The sequence below is a fragment of the Pezoporus occidentalis genome, unplaced genomic scaffold, assembly GCF_034315485.1.
Source record: "Pezoporus occidentalis ecotype Australia unplaced genomic scaffold, CSIRO_AGI_Poc_V1 ctg246, whole genome shotgun sequence".
Taxonomy (NCBI): domain Eukaryota; kingdom Metazoa; phylum Chordata; class Aves; order Psittaciformes; family Psittacidae; genus Pezoporus; species Pezoporus occidentalis.
This window is the reverse complement of record NW_026914350.1, coordinates 231,363-251,481: the sequence shown is the minus strand read 5'-3', so window position 1 is coordinate 251,481 and position 20,119 is coordinate 231,363.

Here is a 20,119-nt window from a genome sequence, read left to right as displayed (position 1 = left end):
ATTAAATAACGCCATAACAGCGCAGGGCCGGGTCCCGGCACGGGGGCGCGGGCACGGGCAGGGGGGCGGGCACGGCGAGGTCCTGCTGCAGCGCGGGGCGCGGGTGCGGCGGGGGGAGGAGAGGTGGGGGGGGACCGCCCGTCAGCCCTCTCCCTCCCTTCTTCCTCCTTCCTCCCTCCGGCCCTCCCACCCTCCCTCGCTCTCTCCCCTCGCCACCGAAGAGTGAGCATTTTGGCCCCGTTGTTGCCTGCGGCACTCTCCTGAAGGTGCGGGGCTACCCCGGCACCCCGCCGGATTTCTCCCCCGCGCAGCTTATCCCCGCCCCGAGGGCCGCGGGAGCCCCGGAGTCCTCCCCTCATATACCGGGAAGGGGGCCGAGCCGCACCCCTCCGACCTCCCCGGCCTGAACCGGTGCCTCTGCCCGGAGATGGCTGACGGGCTCCCGGGCCGTTCCCCGGGCCGCATGCCGGGACAGATAAGGCTCTGGAAACAGAGCCTCAGGGTCCTTTCCGGGTGTTTTCCTCCTTCCTTCCCGCCCGTCGAAAGCCCAAGACCCATCTCGCTCCTCTTGCCACAAAGCCTCAGAAGTCAGATAAGAGGAACAGATCAGGAAATCACGAATTTATGTATTATTATCCTTTAGGACGCGCTCGGGGAGCGGGAGGGTTAACTGGATCTCCATCGCCACTCTGCTGTATTATTCGTTGCTGTAATAATAAAACCCGGGGCCTACAATTCGTCTTGAATCTTTCTTGGCTATAAAATACCATGTAGGCTTGTACAGTGCGCACACAGTCCCACGGCGCTTTTTCGTGCTGGGAAAAATATGGTTTATTGGCTGAAAATTATTCTTTTTCAAGCTCCTACCTCTCTGCAGGCGAAAGCTAAAAAAAAAAAAAACAAATCCCAAACAAACCCACAAACTTACAATTGCTTTCCCTTTTCGTGATAAATGTTACAATCTTTCATAGGGCCAAATAATTTCAATTTTTAATATTCTCCCACTCCCACCGGCGCAGATACATTTCCCGTCTTCATTTGCGTACAGCCTTGAACTCTAAACCCTCCATCACTGAGCTATCAATAAACTTGACCTAAAGCAGCGTTCATCTCGTTGTTAACAGCTCTCAGCCTTCTCGCATGTGGACAAAACAGCCCCAAATACTCCCATCCTGAAAACTAATTCTATTCCCCACACACACAATTGCATGTTGCTTTGTTTTGCGCCTGACAGCTCGGCGTATTTATTATCCTATTGTGCTTCCCATTGACGTTGTCGCATTGTTTTGCCCGCATGGCTACAAGCGCAGAGCAATCCCGGGACGTACATTGTTACCGAGCAGGCTTTTCCTTGCCTAGCGCAGAGCTCCCGGTCATGAGAAGTAGCCCTTTGGCGCCCATGGAGTTTTGTTTTATTTCTTTTTTCAAGGTGCTTTTTCCAATGAGTTGGGATACCTGGAGTCGCTGTCATTCCCCTGCTAATTTGGCACCGGTTTAGCCCTTTTTTCCTTCGTTGTAGCCAATAAAGAGTTCCCATCCTGACTTTGCATACACTTTTCCGCATTCTTCCTCATGGCCAAAAGCAAATATTTATTCCCTGCATATTTCTCCTTTTTTTTTGAGGCTCCAGTTTTGAAACCTGTGGATTCCCCAGGCCAGACATTGCTTGGCTGGCATGAACTGGGTCGGTTTGTTTCTGTCTGTTATGCTCGAGGCTGCTTCTGAAAATCGCGTTGCAAAGGGGGGGCGGGGGGGGGGGGGGGGAGGCAGGGGGCACTAGGTGGTAAAGGAAGGCAGCTCTATGGGGCAGCGTTGTTTTACATACGGGTTAGACACGGCTAGAGGCCAAGGTCAAGTTGAAAGTTGCAGTCTAGCCAATGTGAGAACTGTCATTCACAGCCCTAAGATCTGTCTGATTTGTTAAAAAACGGGTAGCCATGAGAATATTAATCTCCACATCTCTCCCCCTCCCCAGTTCGGCCCCCTTTTGTAAACTCCTCTCCTTCAGCCGCGGAGCTCTTCTCCCTCATCTGACCCTGCTTTCCAAGAGACTTTCCATGAGCAAGGAGAAGCCGCGTAGAACTGTAGCTTTCAGCCCCGGTGCAAACTGCACAAGTGGTAGAGGATTGGGGGGGGGAAGAGGGGGGTACAGGGAGAGCATCCGATCTACTGAGTTTTAGTGGTTGTTTTTTTGTTTTGTTTACCCACTTGGGGCTTTTCCAGCCTTGTGTGAGAAAGGGAGAAGGAAGATTAGATTAAAGAGCTTTTCTTTTCTCCCTTCCCTGCATCTCTCCCTCGCTCTAGAGCTCAATTTGATCATTTGGGAAGAGGGCCATGCTTTTCATGGTGATAAGAGCAATGATACGACTGTCCCTATCCCGTTTGCTATGGCGGGGGGGGGGGGGGGAGTCAGGCAATGAGACCGTTTCCTCAGAAGAGGCAAAATGGCATCTGCAGGGCGCGTATGCAGCAGCAGCATAACAGTTATTGTCGGATGCGGAACTTTACGCCTTTGCTTTGCTTTTAGAATTTGACTGACTTTTAATAAATTCTTGACACCAAGAGAGGAGAAAAGCCTCGTCAACTACTTTAGATTTCATATCACACCCCCCCCCCCCCCCGTAAGTTTTCATTCCCCAGCTATAGTTCCTTCCTGCCTTAAAGGGTATTTACCATTAAATATTAGAAAAGAACGGTGAGGGCTGAAGGCATCGAGCAGAACAGATGTTCTTCGAAAATCATGAACCCTGTATTGAACACCAGGGATAAAAATATGCCCGAGACAACCCCCGCCTTGCACATATACCGTTCCCTACCGATTGTGGAAGAGCTTTTATTTTTTGCAACTTAAGTCTTAGGGTGCGCTGGATAAATTAACCAAAAGGCAGAAAGAGTTTATTGATTGATTTGGCCGTGCTCCACAAACGCTTCATTTTGGGACATTAACTTGATAATTGAATGCTTCCATGCATGCAACCGACAGACCAATCGAAGCTGCTGCTTCTGCTTCTTGTTCTTGTCCTTTTCTTTTTTTTTTCTTCCCCTTTTTCGTCCGAAATAAAGTTAGGATATAGCAAATAGAAACGTATGGTAGAGTCTCAACATTTTTTCCAAGAGATCTGATGCAAACTTCCGAACTGCTTTGCATTTATATAGCGTATAAAACATCTTGGAGAGAAATACATCTGTTAAAACGTTTCCTTCAAAACGACTATTAATTCCTTAGGGAGCAAGGGGATGAACAACCATGATCAGCAGGAGGATTTTAGAAGGTACTGAATCCTTTTGGAGCCTGGCAATTTCTCACTGATTTTCCTATTCGGCGGCAGCCCCACCTCGTAGTGCACGGCCATACCCATCTCAGGTACTACAAAAAGCTTTAGTGGCGTTTTCTTCCCTTGGCTGCCCTGAGAGTGGTCGGATGTGTTTGACCCACTTCGCAGGTGTGAGGGTGGAATTTTGCCCTTACAAGTGTTTTGAATCAGGTCATTGTGTATTCCTGGCACCGTAAAGCCAAAGATAGTCTTGGCATGGTGAGGGCTGCGGGATTTCGGCCTTAAACGAGAGCATATAAATAATTTGTAAATCTCCCCATGCGATAGGAATATGGCCACTTACTTTCCTAAAGAGGCCTTAAAATTTCGCTTTCCTTAGAGAAGCAAAAAGTGTTTTCAGCTAAATATCAGCTTTTGCAAATACGGAGTTTGTCGACAGAGCATATAGAAGGTTTAGGGTTTTTATTTTTCCAAGCCAGCCTTTGTGTGGTAACACCCCCATCCACCCTCCGGAGCCCTGCCGCGGGAATGCCCGGCTGAGGAGAATTCTCATTTCTTGTAGGATAATCGCAATCGTACAAATAGAGCAGAAAAACTATCGCCCAAATAAATCCACTCTTATTTTTCCATCCCCTTCTTAGAGCTAATTAATGAGCATTAAGTGGGGGGAAAATCGTGGCTGATTGCTGCAAATATATGTTTGTGACAGAGCTAAATCCCCCTAAACCCGCTAAAAGGTCTTAGCTGATAATGGAGGAGCTAAACGGTGATCTTGGTTACTACTAATAATCTCGGTCCGGCAGAGCCCAGGAGTCTTGGAAGACGCGGAGTGAAGTGATAGCAGGAGCAAGAACCTTAATCGAACTTGATTTTCATGAGCAAATGAAATTTACCTGCCAGAAGGTTAATTTGGAGCAGTACAGTCACAGATGTTTTCTTCCACAATTTCTAAAGCAACAAGGATTGAGGTAAACATTCCTGCCTCCGTTTTAAAGACACTTTGTATTTCAGGATATTCATGTGTTTCTAATGGAAGTAAGCAGCTTTACGAGCGGGGTTTCCAGGACATCTTAACTCTCTCCCTCCCACTGCGAGCTAAGGGGCGGGGGGGTGCTTAGATAATTACAAAATAAGAAGCATTTGTAAAAGCAAATACGGAAGGAGAAGAGTCCGAGAAGATTTCCGAAGGCGTCTCAAAAATCCTCAGGAGCACATCAGGTACGGACCTACCTATTTCAGTCCACCCCAGCTTCCAGACAGCGCTTTCTGTAAATGAGGTGTGCTCGAAAACAATGTAATTGCTTTCACCAGAAGTGTGGGACACGGACTGGTCTTTATGGAGCCAGGTCTCAGCAGATCGCTTCACTCCGTGCTATATTTTTTCTCTGTTTCAGCTCTAGAAAATACGCTGGAGGTATTTCACATGATTAAAGTGAAAACGGGAATGATCCTGATCTCTGTCTCACGGTCAAGGTCTTTTTTCCTGCTTTTTTTTCCCGGGGGGGGGGGGGGGGGAAGTGTTGTTTTACATTTTTATCCTGTAATTTTTTCACAAGCGCATTTCCAGGGAGGGTGCGATAGCTTTCTGTTTATATTTGGCCGGTGAAAGCAACAGAAGACTGGCGTTACGCGGTGGTAGGCAGCAGAAAATATTTTACTTAAACTGTCGTGTAAATGTGGCGATGAGGAGAAGCCCTCGCGGGCTCCCTGTCAGCTGCAGGCTGCCTCAATGCAGTGATAAAGTCCTCCCTACAGCTTACATTAATTTTGCCATGTAAACTGAGGAGGATTTCTTCGCTAACAGTTCTGTCCGCCAGCACAAATGGTGCAGAGAATATTTTGGTTTACTCTTAGTCAATTCTGATAAGCGAGGAGGCCAGGCTGGCCGTGCAAGTGGCCACTGGAGTGGTTTATCAATCAGGTCGGTTACATCTTCCAGGTAAAAATATTCTTGTATGAATGTGTAGTAGCAACAGATAACAAAAAAATACTCAAGTTAATATTCCTTGATTTTGTTGGGTCTATCCTCCGATTTTCAGGATTTAGCTTTTTTAGAGTAAATTAATTTCTTGCCTTATCTACCACAAGGTCAAAATTTCTGGAGGGGAAAAAAAGAAAAGAAAATAAAGGCAGGGTACAGTGAACTGCAATAACATATCCTCTCTATTTCTGTTGGGAGCTTGTAATAATTGCTACCACATGATCACATGGTGTATTGTTGCAGCCTGATTACAATTAAACTTATCCCTCCACCTTTTTCATTAGGGGAAAAAAAAAAAATTCTTCCTGAGCTTCAGGCCCATTTTGTGCTGTTTTATTTCCCTTTGAAAAGCTGTCGGAGAGAAGCCGAAGTTGCTCTTTCCTTTACAAAGCAAGAGAAAGAGTATCCAAACCACCCTTTTCACCACAACTTCCCTGTAATAACGTGACATTTACATAGCGTTCGAGCAGGAGGGCTCAGGGGCAGGGGTGGACTTTGCTGATTTCTCCAAGAAGATGCAGGGTCTTTATTATTATTATTATTATTCCACGTTGAGTCCCGAGCCGTATCTTCACCTAGGGAAACAATGAGGCTCCCAGAGCTAAAGACGCCTGTGCGCAGTATCTACAGAAAGAAAGGAAAGAGGGGGAAGAAAAAAAAATCATACAGGAAACATTGGACATGTTTGCCTTCACTGGAAGACAGCTGTTTGAGTACATTCTCCAAGAGGGTTTTTTGGTTCCCTTTTCAGAAGTGGTTTTAGTGATTAAAACATTGACTTGATGGAGGTAGTTTATCTCTAGTGTCTGGGTCTGTCTAACAGCTCTTTTTCCTCACTTCTCCAGCCCTTTGCTCAGATGAGACTGTACATAACCGGGGCTCTAAATCGCGTCAGCCTTAATTTGTATCTAAAGAGATATGGGGACTCACCGCGACGACAGGAGGGGAGGCTGACTTTAGCTGAAAGTTACCTGAGCCACGAGTGGGGATCATCCTACTGAGAGGACATAAAAAATCCCAAAGCCAAACCACGCTGCATCTGGCAGCTCCCTGCAACTCTGCCAAAGGTGGTGTGGAGAGGAGCAGGAATGGCTGCGGAAGAATCCCCATGGCTGATATCCCCTGCCCCGCTGGCTCCTTCAGCAGGCCGTGAGCTGTGGGGCTGGTCCGCGGGGCTCCCTGCCCGCCGCCTGGCATGATACCGGGCTGCCTGCCCACCAGTTCGGGAAGGGACTTCCACCGGGATGGGCAGCCGCTTCGAGGCACACATGTGCTGGGAGACCCGGCCGGGTGCCGGCTCCGACCCAAGGGACCTCGCCACGGCTCCTTCTAACTCCCGGGCACAGACGGGGCTCGATTTTGGGTGTTTCTGGGTTTTCCCTCTGTACATTTAATCCGCCTCTTTGGGTTTTTTGGCGGCAGGCAGTGGGTGAGAAGGAAGGTGAGTTGTCGTGGGGGAGCTCGCACCCAGGCCGGCAACGGGCGCGCACACCTGAGACGGGCCCCATGTCTCCTAGCCCTGGCTGTAGGGTATGCGTGTGACCACACACATGCCTCTCGCCTCGCCACACATTGAGTTCATCCCCTTGCCGAGGGTCGTGCTGGAGCAAGGAGGGCTGCAGGGGAGAGTGGGGCGCCCCTCGGCCCCGGGATGGGGTTCCCATTGGCCCTCTCGCATCCCCAGGGTCATCCCACCTCTGGCTTGGTGAGAGCCTCCTTCTCGCACGGGTGGGACTCTGCGGGGACAACCCTGGGGACAGGCTTCACGAGGAGAGCCTCACCATCTGCACGGATCAGCGATCAGTTTCGGGCAGAAAGAAGCAGCTGGACTCGGCTGAGTCCTCAGCACTGCTTAAATGCCCTTCATCCATGTCGTGGGTGCTCTCAGTACCAGCCACCTCCCAGCAGAAAGTTACTCGATACTGTGATACGATCCCGTGTTCTCCAATTAGCTTTACATTTCACCAAGCACACACATTTCTGTTAAAAATTTATTTGGTAAAAAAATCCAGTAAAATCGGGGTCTAGAAAATGCATTCTAGCGCCTAGGGTCCATTTCTCAGGTACATGTAATACGTGCTGTCTTTAATAACAAGAGACATTTGCTACTCTTCATGTCAGATGGAACTAATGTCTTTCCATCCATACCGTGAACACATTCTCTAAATAGGAATTATACAGTATTTTCCTTTAAACATAACACCAACCAAATGCAGACTAGCTGATAACTTGCATCTCTGGGTAAGCATATTGTTCCCTTCATTTTTGCTGAATCATGAATTTTTCCAAAAAGCTTTTTGTATTTTATGTCTTCTTTAGATAAGCACTTACATATGTGGCCCTGTTGAAGGCTAAATCCCATTCTTACATACGCGACAGCTGACTGTACTTCTAAGATGTTATTTACTCTGGGCACAGCTTAAAGTGGTGCGTTTAAGGCTGGTAGTTCATCAGGAAAGGCGGGAGCAGAGTCGGTCCAGAATTAACCCGCACTCAGCACACTCCCGCAGCTCCCATCTGCCCATGTTTGGGCTTAGAGCTTCTCATCTGGGATACGGACTCCATCTGCCTGAGCACACCGAACTGGGGGTCCTTGAAGGTGATGGTCAGCTGGATCCCGGACAACACCTCGCATTGTTAGCCTGTGTCTCTCCGCTCACCTAGGAGCGGGTGTGGATGAGAGGGCGCAGGCTCTTCCATCCTGTCCACGGGTGAGAGGCAGGGGGAAAGAGAAAGAGCAGAGACGGCCTCAGCCCAGAAAAAGCAGCCCTGCTGCAGTGCTGGGAGACTTCTGAGAGAGAAACCCGGGGAGAGGGATCCAGGCTGGTGCCAAGGAGCTGAAGTGGAGCTCAGGGCACACGCCAAGGTTCCCACGCTCAGAAGACAATTCGCAACATCCCGGGAGCCAAAGTATATTCAGTTCAATAATGGCACGGAGAAAAGGGAGTGTTTTCACAGCAACCTCTCTGATATAAGAAATAATGAGCTGCGAAACAATAAAGGTTAGCCTCTAGTCGGGCATGCCCCTTGCTCTCCCGGAGCAGATACCTAAGGGAAGAAATTCCCCCGGCCACTTGCACGCAACCCGGGGCCGCCTTCCTGCAGATGTGGCTGCCCTGGTGCCAGCTAATGAGTATCCCTGCTCCGAGCCGCTTCCTCCCCATTGTGAGGAAGATACTCTCTGCTGTCAGTAATTACTAATTGTCATCCACTTTCATAAGACCGTATTTCTTTGCAATTTCTCTTGCTGAGTGCGGGGACTATGTCAAATCATCTGTCATCTCCCGGTGCAGCCCGCTGCCAGCCCGCCCCCCTAAAAAGAAAACAAAAGAAATAAAAGAAGAAAACCACAGCTGAATGTAACCTAAAGCAACATCTCGTAGGTGGTGTTGCAAGAGAAACGTAAAGGCTCGAGTTTCTTTGCTCAGCAGGAGCAAAGAAACGCAAAGATCCGCTGGACACCGGTTTCTCCCTGTTCTCAGGTCAACACATTCTCAGTCCTGGGGCTCTATCTGGAGAAATCCAGAACGGAGTGGGGACACGGATCCAGGCTGAAACCTGTGTGCAAAGCCAGTAGAAACTGGTCGGGCCCAGGCTATGGGGACACGGCAGTGGTCCCGGAGGGGATGGGGAGAACCTAGGAGGAGGTGTGTCACGTCCCGGGGCCCCGGTACCGGAGCCCACCTACTGTAGGGGGAACAGCCCGCTCCCGGTCCCATAACCCGCCAGGAAGTTTTACCTACAACGAATAATTTCGCTATGAGGTGGTGAAGGCACGAACAGACACGTCATCACCATTCTGGGTGATGTAAATATTTGGCAAATAAAGGAGAGGGAGCTTGTTTGACCTATTAATTTTCTTGGAGGCTGGAGGGAGGTGGGTTCCGGGTCTGTGGCTACCCTTGGGGTCACTAAAAGAGAGGTCAGAAGTTTGTACTGAGGTTCCTAGGAAGCCTGGACACGCCTAGACAATCAAGTAACCGTCATTTCATAATGCGCTTTCGGTCAAGTTCTCATCTTTGGTAGGATGGAAAGACCATTGCAAAAGGAAAAACAAAAATCCACTGTAGCCCGGAAGATGACATTAGGTATGTGGCTATCCCAGTGAGAGAATTAAGATTAAGCTTCATTTATTGGGGGTTAGTGTGTGTGATGGATTGTACTTCTTTTTTAACAATAACCACAGGATTGAAACCTTAAAAACTGTGAGCAAGAATATCCCAACTGCCATAAAAACTGCCTGTATATAAAAAGAGAATCCCGTATAACTCCACAGCGGAAATCGGTTAGCAAGTATCCTCTGCCCGTTTGCAAACATCAAATGTTCCTGCCATATGTCTGTTCTTATTTGTATACCAGCTAAGAAACCTGAAACGTATATATGAGATATTAAAACGAAACATGAAAGATTTTCTCAGAAATCTGTGAGAAGGGAATGTAGGTCTGAGGCGGGGGTTAAAGGAAGTAAAAAAACCCAAGTGATGCTATTGCCAAAAACTTTAATATTGAACAACACAGCTGAAGCTTTTATCACGGTACGAAATTTACAGCCTAATAGTTCAAACCTGCATGCTCATAGCAAAATGTCTCTTCCCCTTTCTGGGTACCCAAAGGGATCATTTTGCTCTCCGAGGTGAGGAGCATACCTGCAAGCCAGGAAAGTCTTTGGGAATGGCAAGTGACCAGCAACGTGAGAGAAAAGGGAGAGGAAGAGAAGAGAAAAGATAATGTTTTTTTAGGATCTGTAGAGATTTCTGATACTTAGAAATCGAAATGTAGCCTCGGTAGAAGTCACTGAAGTAACAAACCGACAAGGAAACCCTTGCTTAGTAAAAAGGAACCCGGAAAAAATGTGTGGGCCGTAAGAACTGTAGTTTGAGTCGTCAGAAAGTGGAGGATTCCTCCGTGCCTCCCCCTCCGCATCCTTTGGGCAGGTGGTGGGGCTTCCCACATCTTAACTGCTACAGTATTAGGTACCAGCTAAGAAGCTGGAAGTGATCTGAACTCCTTGGGAAAAGAAGAAAGGTGGGACGGGAGGAGACCACCCGATTTAGAAAATATCCCCTGACTCTCCACAAAATTGGAGAGATGCTGGCACTGGGTCCCACTGCAGCCTGGAAACGCCTTTTGTGCCCAAGGAGAAGCCACCTGCTACACGGGGGCAGACTGGCACCCCCCCGGCACGGGAGAGTAGGCCTCTAAGATGCCGCCACATGATTCAAATCTCAAGGTCAACGCCTCCCCCTTCCTCTTTTCCTCTTTGCCCGCTCCTCCGTCCTCTCCCCAAAACCCACTGGATAAATGAAGACACGAATTTCCGCTGTGGCGCAAGGGAAACCTGGAGCCGAGCTCTCCCGCATGTTTTTTAGCCAGGCCGTCTTCCCCCCCTTCCCCTCCGTCTTTCCTGCCTACCCCTGACGAGGTCTGGAACCCAGAAAGGAGCAGGAAGGGTTTCGGCTAAGCTCGGGTGCCCGCCGTCCCGCCGGGAGCGGCGGGTGGCAGCGCCCCGCGTGTCCCGGCTTGCTCGGGTGGCTCTGCCGGCGCCGGGGTAGGCTCCTGTCCCCTGCTAGCGATAACCGTCAGGTATTTGCAAGGGTAAACAGAGCCCCGAAGGCTGCGGGGGGAAGGTGGATATCGTTGCCTCAGTTTCAAGCACCGCCCGTGGCAAAGAAAGCGAGGCACCGGGAGCAGCACGGCGGGCTGCAGGGGTCGTGGGGCTGATGCCGGCCGGGGGCCGGTCCCGCCGGGGCAGGACTCGGGCGGGGCACCGGGAGCCTCCAATGGGGGAGAACGGAGGCCGCGCTGCGGGATGCCGCCATCCCCAGTCTCGGCTCCTTGCTCAGTGACGGCGGCTCGGCAGGGCGGCGGCGACGGCGGCGGCAGGGCTCAGCGGCTGCCGGAAGAAAGGAGAGAAACGAAGAAGAGGGAAGCGGTGCGTCCGAGGAGCCGGGGTAAGCGCCTTCCCGCGGGGCGGAGGAGGTCAGGGTGCAATTGCGAGGGTTTCCCACTAGATGTCTGCACAGCTAATGATAATTGAAGGCTCTGTCCTTTCCCTGGTGTAGCCCCCAGAGCCCTACCCTCCAGCATCTTGACGTCTGTCACCCCCTTTAGAAATTAAATCCCTTTCCCTCTATCATCCTTCCCCTGCTTTTCTTCCCCCCTTTGTTTAATTTTTCTTTAAAGTGCATTCTGGATCTTAGGCTAGAATAAAATACTGATTTCTCCACAGACAAAGCTCTCTGGTGTACGACTCACGCTCTTGGAATCCTTTTATGACCTTTGATGTGTTTAAATAACACGGTAAAACTGTGCACACACCTCGGATTAAACTTTAATCATCCCAAGTCAAGGACATCCAGGTGGTAAATGACTTTACTTTGACATTTCTACTTTAGAACAATATATGATCCCAGTCGCAGGTCAGAGAGACGTTCTCAGTCTTTTCACCCTTAGAAGCTCAAATATGATTTTACCTACAGAGTTTAGAAACTCACCCATGCTGTTACCTTCTAAAAAATAAAATAAAATTAAAAGAAAAAGAGAAAAAAAAGAAAGAAAAATATATAACCAATCCCCAAAATCAATGCTGCCGGGATTCTGATTCTATCAGGTACCTACATACAGACTCCCCATAGGACATTGAAAACGTTCCTCTCTGTTAAACACTGCTCTGCCTCTCGTGGGCTATGTGTGTGTATAATGATCCATACGGGAATCTAGACAAGCTTTCTTATACATGTATGCATACGTTCCCTTCGTGTGAAAAGTTGTGCCGTAGTTGACTGATTAAAGAAAAAAAAAAGACTGCAGACTCTCTGTGGTCCCGGTGAGGTGCGAGCACCCCCTAAGAGCCCAGAGTGAGCTTGGGTCCTCACGAACAAAACACCCTAACAAATAATGTAAGTACGTTTAAGAGAAATCTGGAACTCTTTATTTGCTCCGCTGCTAGCACCTGGTTTTAAATCGGACAACTTTGGGTTAAGACGTACGAAAGAAAGGGATTTATGGGCCTTTTTATTGTCAATCAAAGTTAAGTTAGTGACAACTAAATTTTGCGTTGATTTTTACCAACGGATACCTTCTCAGCCTCGGCATATGCTTGTCTTGGAAGCTGTGGAGTGCAGGGAGCTAAAGCCAAGACTTTTGCATGGAGTTTTAGGTCCTGGACTCACCTATAGGAAAGGCCTAAGCATGGGGAATCCCATCCTTCTTTTTTATTCTTTTTTATCTCAGCTTTGACTGTGAGTTACACCCGTTCCGGAAAAAAAAAAAAAAAAAAAAAAGAAAAGGAAAAAGAAGAGGTTAAATATGCGATAAATTTCGAGGGAAACTGGTGGGAGGGAGGCGGGCTCGGGCAGTTGGCTTTGAGGGTGCAGTTAGAAGCAGGCCCATGTAGGTAGCGCAGTCTTACGGGGAAAGAGGTGAGATTTTGGCTCCACTCGGGAGTGGGGGCAAGTTCAATTCCTCGGGAACTTGCGACCTTCGCAGCATAAAAAGCAAGAGAGTGAACGGTCAGCCGGCCCCGGACACACGGCAGGAGAACCGAGAAGAACATCGACACCCACGTGGGGTCTGCCCGACCCCATGAAGTGTGGAAGGTGCTCCCGGCTCCCCGCTGGAAGCACGGGGGACAGGGGGGAAATGCTGCTGGCACAGAGACCTGGGGTCGTGCACGGACCTTGGCACACGCCTGAGACTTTACTCCCCTCATTTCCAGAAGTTTGGAGGTGTTGAGTGAGAAAAAAACGTCTTCGCCAAATTTCTCGGGATTTGGTGAATTGTAGGAGAGAAAAGGTCTGCTCCCGCTCCCTTCCGATACGTCTGGGCTGGGACAGGCGGCGTTATTGCCTTACGGACTGTTTCTCTTGAGTGGAGATAAATCTGGGCGAAGGAGACCCGGTCGCCATAATCGCGTCTCCCTGCAGGACAAAAAGCTGTTCTTTTTTTTGTTTCTCTAAAATTCACGGGTCTAATTATTTAACTGTTCGCTCTCTCCTCCTCTTCTAACTATGAACTCAAGATGTTTAATGTTGGAAAAATACATCAGTTGTTTTATACCGGGACAGAGCCTTTACTTGTGAAACTCGCTTCTAAAAAAAAAAAAAAAAAACACAACCAAATCTGGAAATAATTAACTCGTACAGTTGAGAACATTATGTTTCTTATACTGTAAACGTGTCCTTACACCTTTACAAGACGTTACAGAGGACTTACTCAACTAATTGAAACTGTTATATAGCAGAGTTATGTATTCGACATACTCGTTACATTTCATCTTTATGGACTTAGAGTTTTATTCCTTTCACAGTCTTGTGATTTTTTTTTTTTCCCCCCAGCAGCCGGTCTTTTAATCTGCAAGAAGAAGAGACACTCGAAAAGCTGCAGGAACAGAAGCAATTTAGCGTTATTTTCTCTATAGCGGGGTGAGACGGATCACACCAGCATGGACATAGTATTGGAAAAGTAGGTAGCTCGAAAATACGAGAGCCAAAATTTTATCCCCTATTCCAACACCCCTGGGAACAATGTAGATGAGTCTACTAGATACTTTCTACTAGGTGGATTGGGTGGTGGGACCTCCTGCTTTTCCCTTCCCCCTGAAAAAAGGAAGAAGTAGTAGTAGTAGAGGTGGCAATAATAAAATAACCAATAATAATAATAATTAAAAAAAGAAAGAAGGAGCTTCTTCAGATGCATCCTTGAGCTGGGAAAGAGGGGAGAACAAAGCCGAGCGGGCAGTGAGATGCACCCATCCCACTGAGCGCCAGCATTGGGTGGCGATGACAGCCCCATCGCTGGCTGACCACAGGGATAACCTTCGCGTGGGTCCTGGGAGCCGGCAGGACACCGCTGAGCATCTGGGCGTGTGTGTAAGTGTGTGTGTATGAGTGAGCGTGCACCCACAAGGAGCAGCGGGATCGCAGCTCCTCGGGGTCCCAAGCGCGATCCTTTCTCCTTCCATGTCTCCTGCCCATCCTCTCGCCTCTCTGCAATGTCCCTTTCCTGGCCAAGGCGACTTTCTCCCGCAGACAGTTTGTCCTTCATGCTGGTCGCCAGCGAGCCAACAAGGAAAGGTTTTCACTGCTCCCACCAGTGTCACGCCTTCGGGAGCTGATGGAGATTCTTGTTCCGCCCAAAATAACCAGCGTTTACATAGGCTGACACAAATGCCCGATTCACGGGCCGGAACAGAGACCAGGATGTGGCTGTGCTCTGGGCTCGGATTTATGCTAAAGACACAGTCCTGCAATTATCATATTACGTTATTTTCAGCTCAGAGGGCAGCAGCTATTTCAGATTAATAAATTCGTGTCGTGTTCCCCCCCACCCCCAAAATTTCGTAGCTGATGTTTAAAGGCAGAACCTGACACATCAAGAAGAAAGGCAGATTGAAGACGTGAAATCTAGTGCAGGAAGGATCACTTACAGGAGGGAGGGACATGCATATTTCTTTTGCGCGCGTGTAGGAGCCAATACGCCCACACATTTACAGCTGAGCTTGTAGATGACGGGGAGCGCAGAGTTTGAGAAGATGTTTTATGAAGAAGTGTTTCCAGGGCAGTGCTGCAGTTTCAAATCTACAAGCGAGGCTTCCCGCACAGAAATCAGTCTGCAGCCCTGTCCGTTCCCTCGCCTGTCAGAGCAAGGAACCGCCCCGGAGAGAAAGAGATAAACCTCCGGCTATAGGCTCATCCTACTCTGTAACGCCGAGTATTACTTGGCTGCAGCGGCGGGCGGGACGCGGAGCCGCGCAGGTGCCGCTGCAGAGGGCCCGGCCCCGCTCTCCGCAGCTCCCCATGAAGGACCCTGTTTCGGGCGGCGGGTGATGCGGAGAGTGCGGCAGCCGAACCATGCGCTCTGCAAGCATTGGCGCTGTCTCCTCTCAACAAGGGGATGTGAGATCAATGCCGACTGATGGCTCCCCACAGCCCTGCTCCCTCTCCCCGTTTCTCCTCCCCTCCCTCCCGCCCGCTCTTCCCGAGGTCTTTCGCTGGTTTCAATAAAAAGCGAGGATTTAAGCTTTCTCCCCTTCAAATCAAAGAGGTGTTACGATTGGCAGGAACAAGGGCAGCTGGAGTATTTTCAAAGATATTTCCGAACAATATGCTCCCGACATGTCCGAAGTTTCTCGGGAAGCGAGCATTGTCTAGTAAAACAATGACGGTAAATAAATCAGTCATCGGGGTCCCCGTCGGGATCCTGGCGGGGTTTAGCCCGGGTGGGTGACTCTCCTTCCCCGGCTCTCTACTCATTAGAAAGTTAATAGGAGACGCCGGGGATTTACCCCGGGGTGACGGAGGAGGGGGAACAAGTTTGCCAAGGCCCAGGCAGCGGGAAGAGCTTTGCCAACAGCTAGCTGCCTGGCAGGCGGGCTGTGAGAGGCTGGGAAGCCCGTGGGCACCGGGAACGGGATGCAGCGTGGGGCTCTGCCCGGCCCATCGCTGCCGTGTAGAGGCTGCGCGGGCTGTGTGCTCACGGCTGTTTTGCTGTGGCCGACGCTGCTTTTGCTCACCATCCCCCTCTCTCTTTTTTTTTTTTTTTCCCTTTATTTTTTTTTTTTTTTCTCAAAAGGTTAACCGGGTATACAATAAGATTTATAGGCCTCTGTGAAAAAGTGAAAATTAAAACAAGTCTTTCAGGTATAAAATACACTCCCGAAAAAAGTTTCGAGATTTATTTGCTCAATTTTTAGTTGATAAACTCCATATTACTCCGAAGGGAGAAACTTCTCTCGCTTACTGTGTGCATGAGGTAGGATTTACATTGGCACAGAGGAATCACATTAGGAAAGAGACGGTAAAGTCCTTCTGGAGGTGATCTTTTTCAGTCCCGCAGCTTACTGTCCCCCTAGAACAGAGCGAATTTTCTGCTGCCCTGGTTAAAGTGAAGCAGAAAGTTTTATGGCGTCCACCGCGGTTTCAGTTGAAAAGTTTTGCATGAAAGACGGAGAGATTAATGCCCCAGAGCTAAATTTTCTGCTGGAGAGCTTGGAGTCCTGCGCAGTCCCGAAGGTTTACTAGTCAGTATGCTTTTTACTGCAGAGCTCGTGTGCTCTGTCGAAAGTCATTCCTGAAGGGGTATATTTTGCACTGGGTTTAACTTTTTAAATGGTCACCCATTTTAAATCTTGAGAGGCTGAAAATCAAGCTATATCCGTTCAGTGAAAATAACCCGCCCCAGCTCTCTACTGTTAATTAACAGAAATTATTCCACTTTCATCTCACCCTTCAGAAATATTTTTACTTAGAAAGGGCTGGCTGCTAATTGGGGTGTGCAGTTGCCTTTAATCTCTTACACAGCACTTGGAACCTACCCAGAATGAATCAAAATGAGCCTGATAAACAAGAAGTAAACATGGCTTCCCAGTAAAACTCGTTTTATGATCACAGCTTGTATGCCACCTCAAAATATTAAGTTTAGGCATTGAAGGCATAAAGAATAAAACCCCTTTCCAAAGTCACTAATGCTCACATTTGGTACTGTTTTAATCTTCTCTATTAGAAGTACAAGTAAGGAATATGTTTTGTTCTAATAAACTATGGATGGAGTACAAATTTGCATGTTTACATGTACTTTCAAACCCAGAAGCATACCCAGAACCTATGCATAAATATGTGTTGTTTTTTTTTCAAAAGCAAATTATCAGATCATCGTCTGAGCAGGAGTGCTTTCTCTTCTTCTGTGGTTTTACTAGTAAGTAGAAAGAGCAGAGCGTATATGTGCTCTTGTGTATGTTCGTGTGCACAAGTGTGTGAACAGGAAGGAGCTCTGCCGCACAGTGGTGCAGGCTTTCAGGCTTATGCATAGTGAGATGGGTTGGTTTGTAGGAGTCATAGCACAGAAAATCTTTGGTTGAGTAAGCTGTAGATCACAGTTTCATGACAGCTCAGCCAGTTACCAGAAAAAGAGTCCCTGGACATGGAAATCCCTCTGATGAAGCCTGTGTCATAGGGCTTGCTGTGCAGAAGTAAGCACTGCACTGAACATCCTGAAGCCTCAAAATCACTGGACCCTCTTCCCACCAGAGAAAATTAATTCAGTTCATCTAGTGGGAAATGCCATTTGCTTGTTTGCTTGTTTGTTTGCTTGCTTGTTAGTTCTATTTATGCCCATTCCTATGGAGCTCATCCCCCAAACATCTGCATCCCGACTGGAGCCAGATCTGTTTTCCTGGATGAAGCTCCATCCTTATTCAGTAGCAGCACGTTGGAAATGTCTGCTAAGGAAGGAATCAACCCGGCTGCAGCTTTCGGTGCTCCTGTTAGAGACCGGAGTCTGCTCCCCTCCTAGGATACTATCACACAGGAGTACAAAACAATTAAATGAGCCTAAGAGTCATTCGAAATAACAATGGCTAGGTGAAAAGTCCTGTGTTTGTCAAAGGATCTCAGAAAACAGGTGAAGAATTAAGACAGGACTTAATGCTGTGCATATTGCATGTAAATGAAATATTTAAGCTGCCATTTCATCTCTCCTGTGTGCTTGAACACCCCCAACAGTTCTTTGAACAAATATTTAGTTTCCAAGCTATAAATTCATCTTATGCAAAGAGAAAGCTTTTAGGATCTCCAGTTTAAACTCGTTCCTACCACTTGTGGTGCTGAGAATTATCAAACCGGTCAGCTTACCTTTCCCACGACTGGTAATTAAAAGTAGAGCCAGGGGTGTGAGGGGCAGGATAAAAGTAAGAATAATAGCATTCAAAAAATTGTGAGCTCACAAATTGTGATTGGCATCCTTCCTAGTTAATTTCTTTCTTCACTTAACTCCTGATTTCCTTTTTCCAATACCCCTGCAGCAGCTCTGTACCCTGCAGAATATTAAGAGCCCTTAATAATATAATTGTCAGAAAGGAAAATAGTGAAACTATTAAGGAGAGGAACTGCTACAGTATACACCAAACTGACAGAAGAGTTATCTAAAATGAGAGCACCTTTGCCATATTCTCTCCTGAGATCTGAGAAAAGTACACAGTATTTCAGTACACTGGGTTCGGATGAGATGAGATGGGATAGGAAAAGGAGAGAGGGAAGCAGGATTCTTCTGAAAGTCTTATATGGAGGTAAGTATGCTCCACTTCCAGGAAGGAGAAAGCTGGCCATGGTGACAGTGAGTTAGTGGCTTTTGACGGGCAGGTGAGGGGCCCCTTTCCCAGTCTTTAGGTGGGGGGGTAGGGGGTGGTGGTGGAGGGGTAGTGGGAACCTTTCCCAGCAACCCTACGCTACTTAGACAGCATTTATGGATGGATAAAGTCAAACATTGGACAGGACTCCCCAAAGGAAAAGAACCTTTCAGTGTAGCCATCAACCTGTCATCACTGCAATAAAGGTGTAACACACAGGAGTGCTGGTAAGAGCCCAGGGTTTATTTCTTGGCGCTGTCACATGACATGGGGCCAGGGTTACCAAAGGTTACACCCTCACATGGAAAGGATCAGTAACCATCAGCCCCAGCAGCTGCTTCTCCCTCCTCCTGTCTCAATTTTTCATTCAGCTCATGCGTGTGTCTTGTTAAAAATGCAAACCCAGCATCCCTTTCCAGCTACAGCCATGTAGATCACAAATTTGCCCACAGCCCTGTAACACCAGTCAGCTCACAGCCAAAGGCTTGAAAACCTTTCTGCACTCATCTCATGTCCCTGAAAGAGTTCCTTTTCTCAGCTGGTGGAGACCTATCAGTGGGTTGTATCCCAATGCTGTAATGCTTTTCCAAATGAGTTATTCAGTCTCTTCCAAGCCAGTCTCTCTGCAATGATCTGCTTACCCACTCTGCTTACCCGCTCACATGAAATGGAAAGGCTTTTTGGCTAGGTATTGTGTTGCAGCATCAGACCTTTCACAACTGTGGTACTGTGAAACCAGCATCAGGAGTTCTATGGGAAAGCTAGACAAAGACTTGGGTTGTATCATTCCTTGTCATGAAATTTCTTGTTACATGAGATATGCAAGCCCTGTTACAGCCTCTCAGCTAGTGCATAGGGGCACCATAGGAGCAGTGACAGGGAAGGCCTAGAATCAGGGATATAGGATGGAAGTAACCAGAGACTGAAGAATAAATAAGAAAGGCTGTTTTCCAGACAGACACTTGTCAGAAAACACTGTCCTACCCAGGATGTGGGTGTAGATAAATGGCTTTCTATGAAGCCTAGCAATAAAAACTACCACAGAATACAACAGAGAGCAAAGCATTGGTTATAGATGTTGGAGGTTTACATTATTTTTATAGAGGGTTTGGGTTATATTTTAGATTTACTTAGTGTTACAGAGCCAAGTAGCGGTGTTGCAGACAGAAAATATTTGCTACATCTAAAGAGCCAGAACTATGGCTGAGCCTTTTGACTCAACTTCCCACTCCACTGTAAAAAATACCAGAGTAAGACTGGCCAGGAATATCTGCACTGCCTCTGCTCCAGAATGGGCCTGATGCTCTGTGTGGATCAGGCAGATCCATGTGGGTTTGTGCTGACAGCAGGAGGTCTCCAGGCACTGCTCCAGTGATGAGAAATTATTAGGGCTAATGAACATAATATAATTTCATTGTTATTATCACCATTGTTCCTTAGAACTGTAAGCAGGACTCAATCTGTGGAGTGTGGAGAAAGCAGATAACACTGAGATGTCCCCTGCTTTGAAGAGATTTTCCATCTATATGTAGGAAAAGAGATGGTGGTTGAACACTGGAGAGGATTGGTAAACAGAAGACATCAGCAGCTTCCCTGACCGGCATCTGCTTGAGGAGCCAAGTGGCTTGGAAAAGAGCTGATGGCAAACAGCTTTCTTTTAATGAGAAAATCTTAAACAAAGCCGTCTGACCTGCAATGTTTTGAAAGTTTCATTTTGATTTCCTCAGAGGGAGAAAGGAG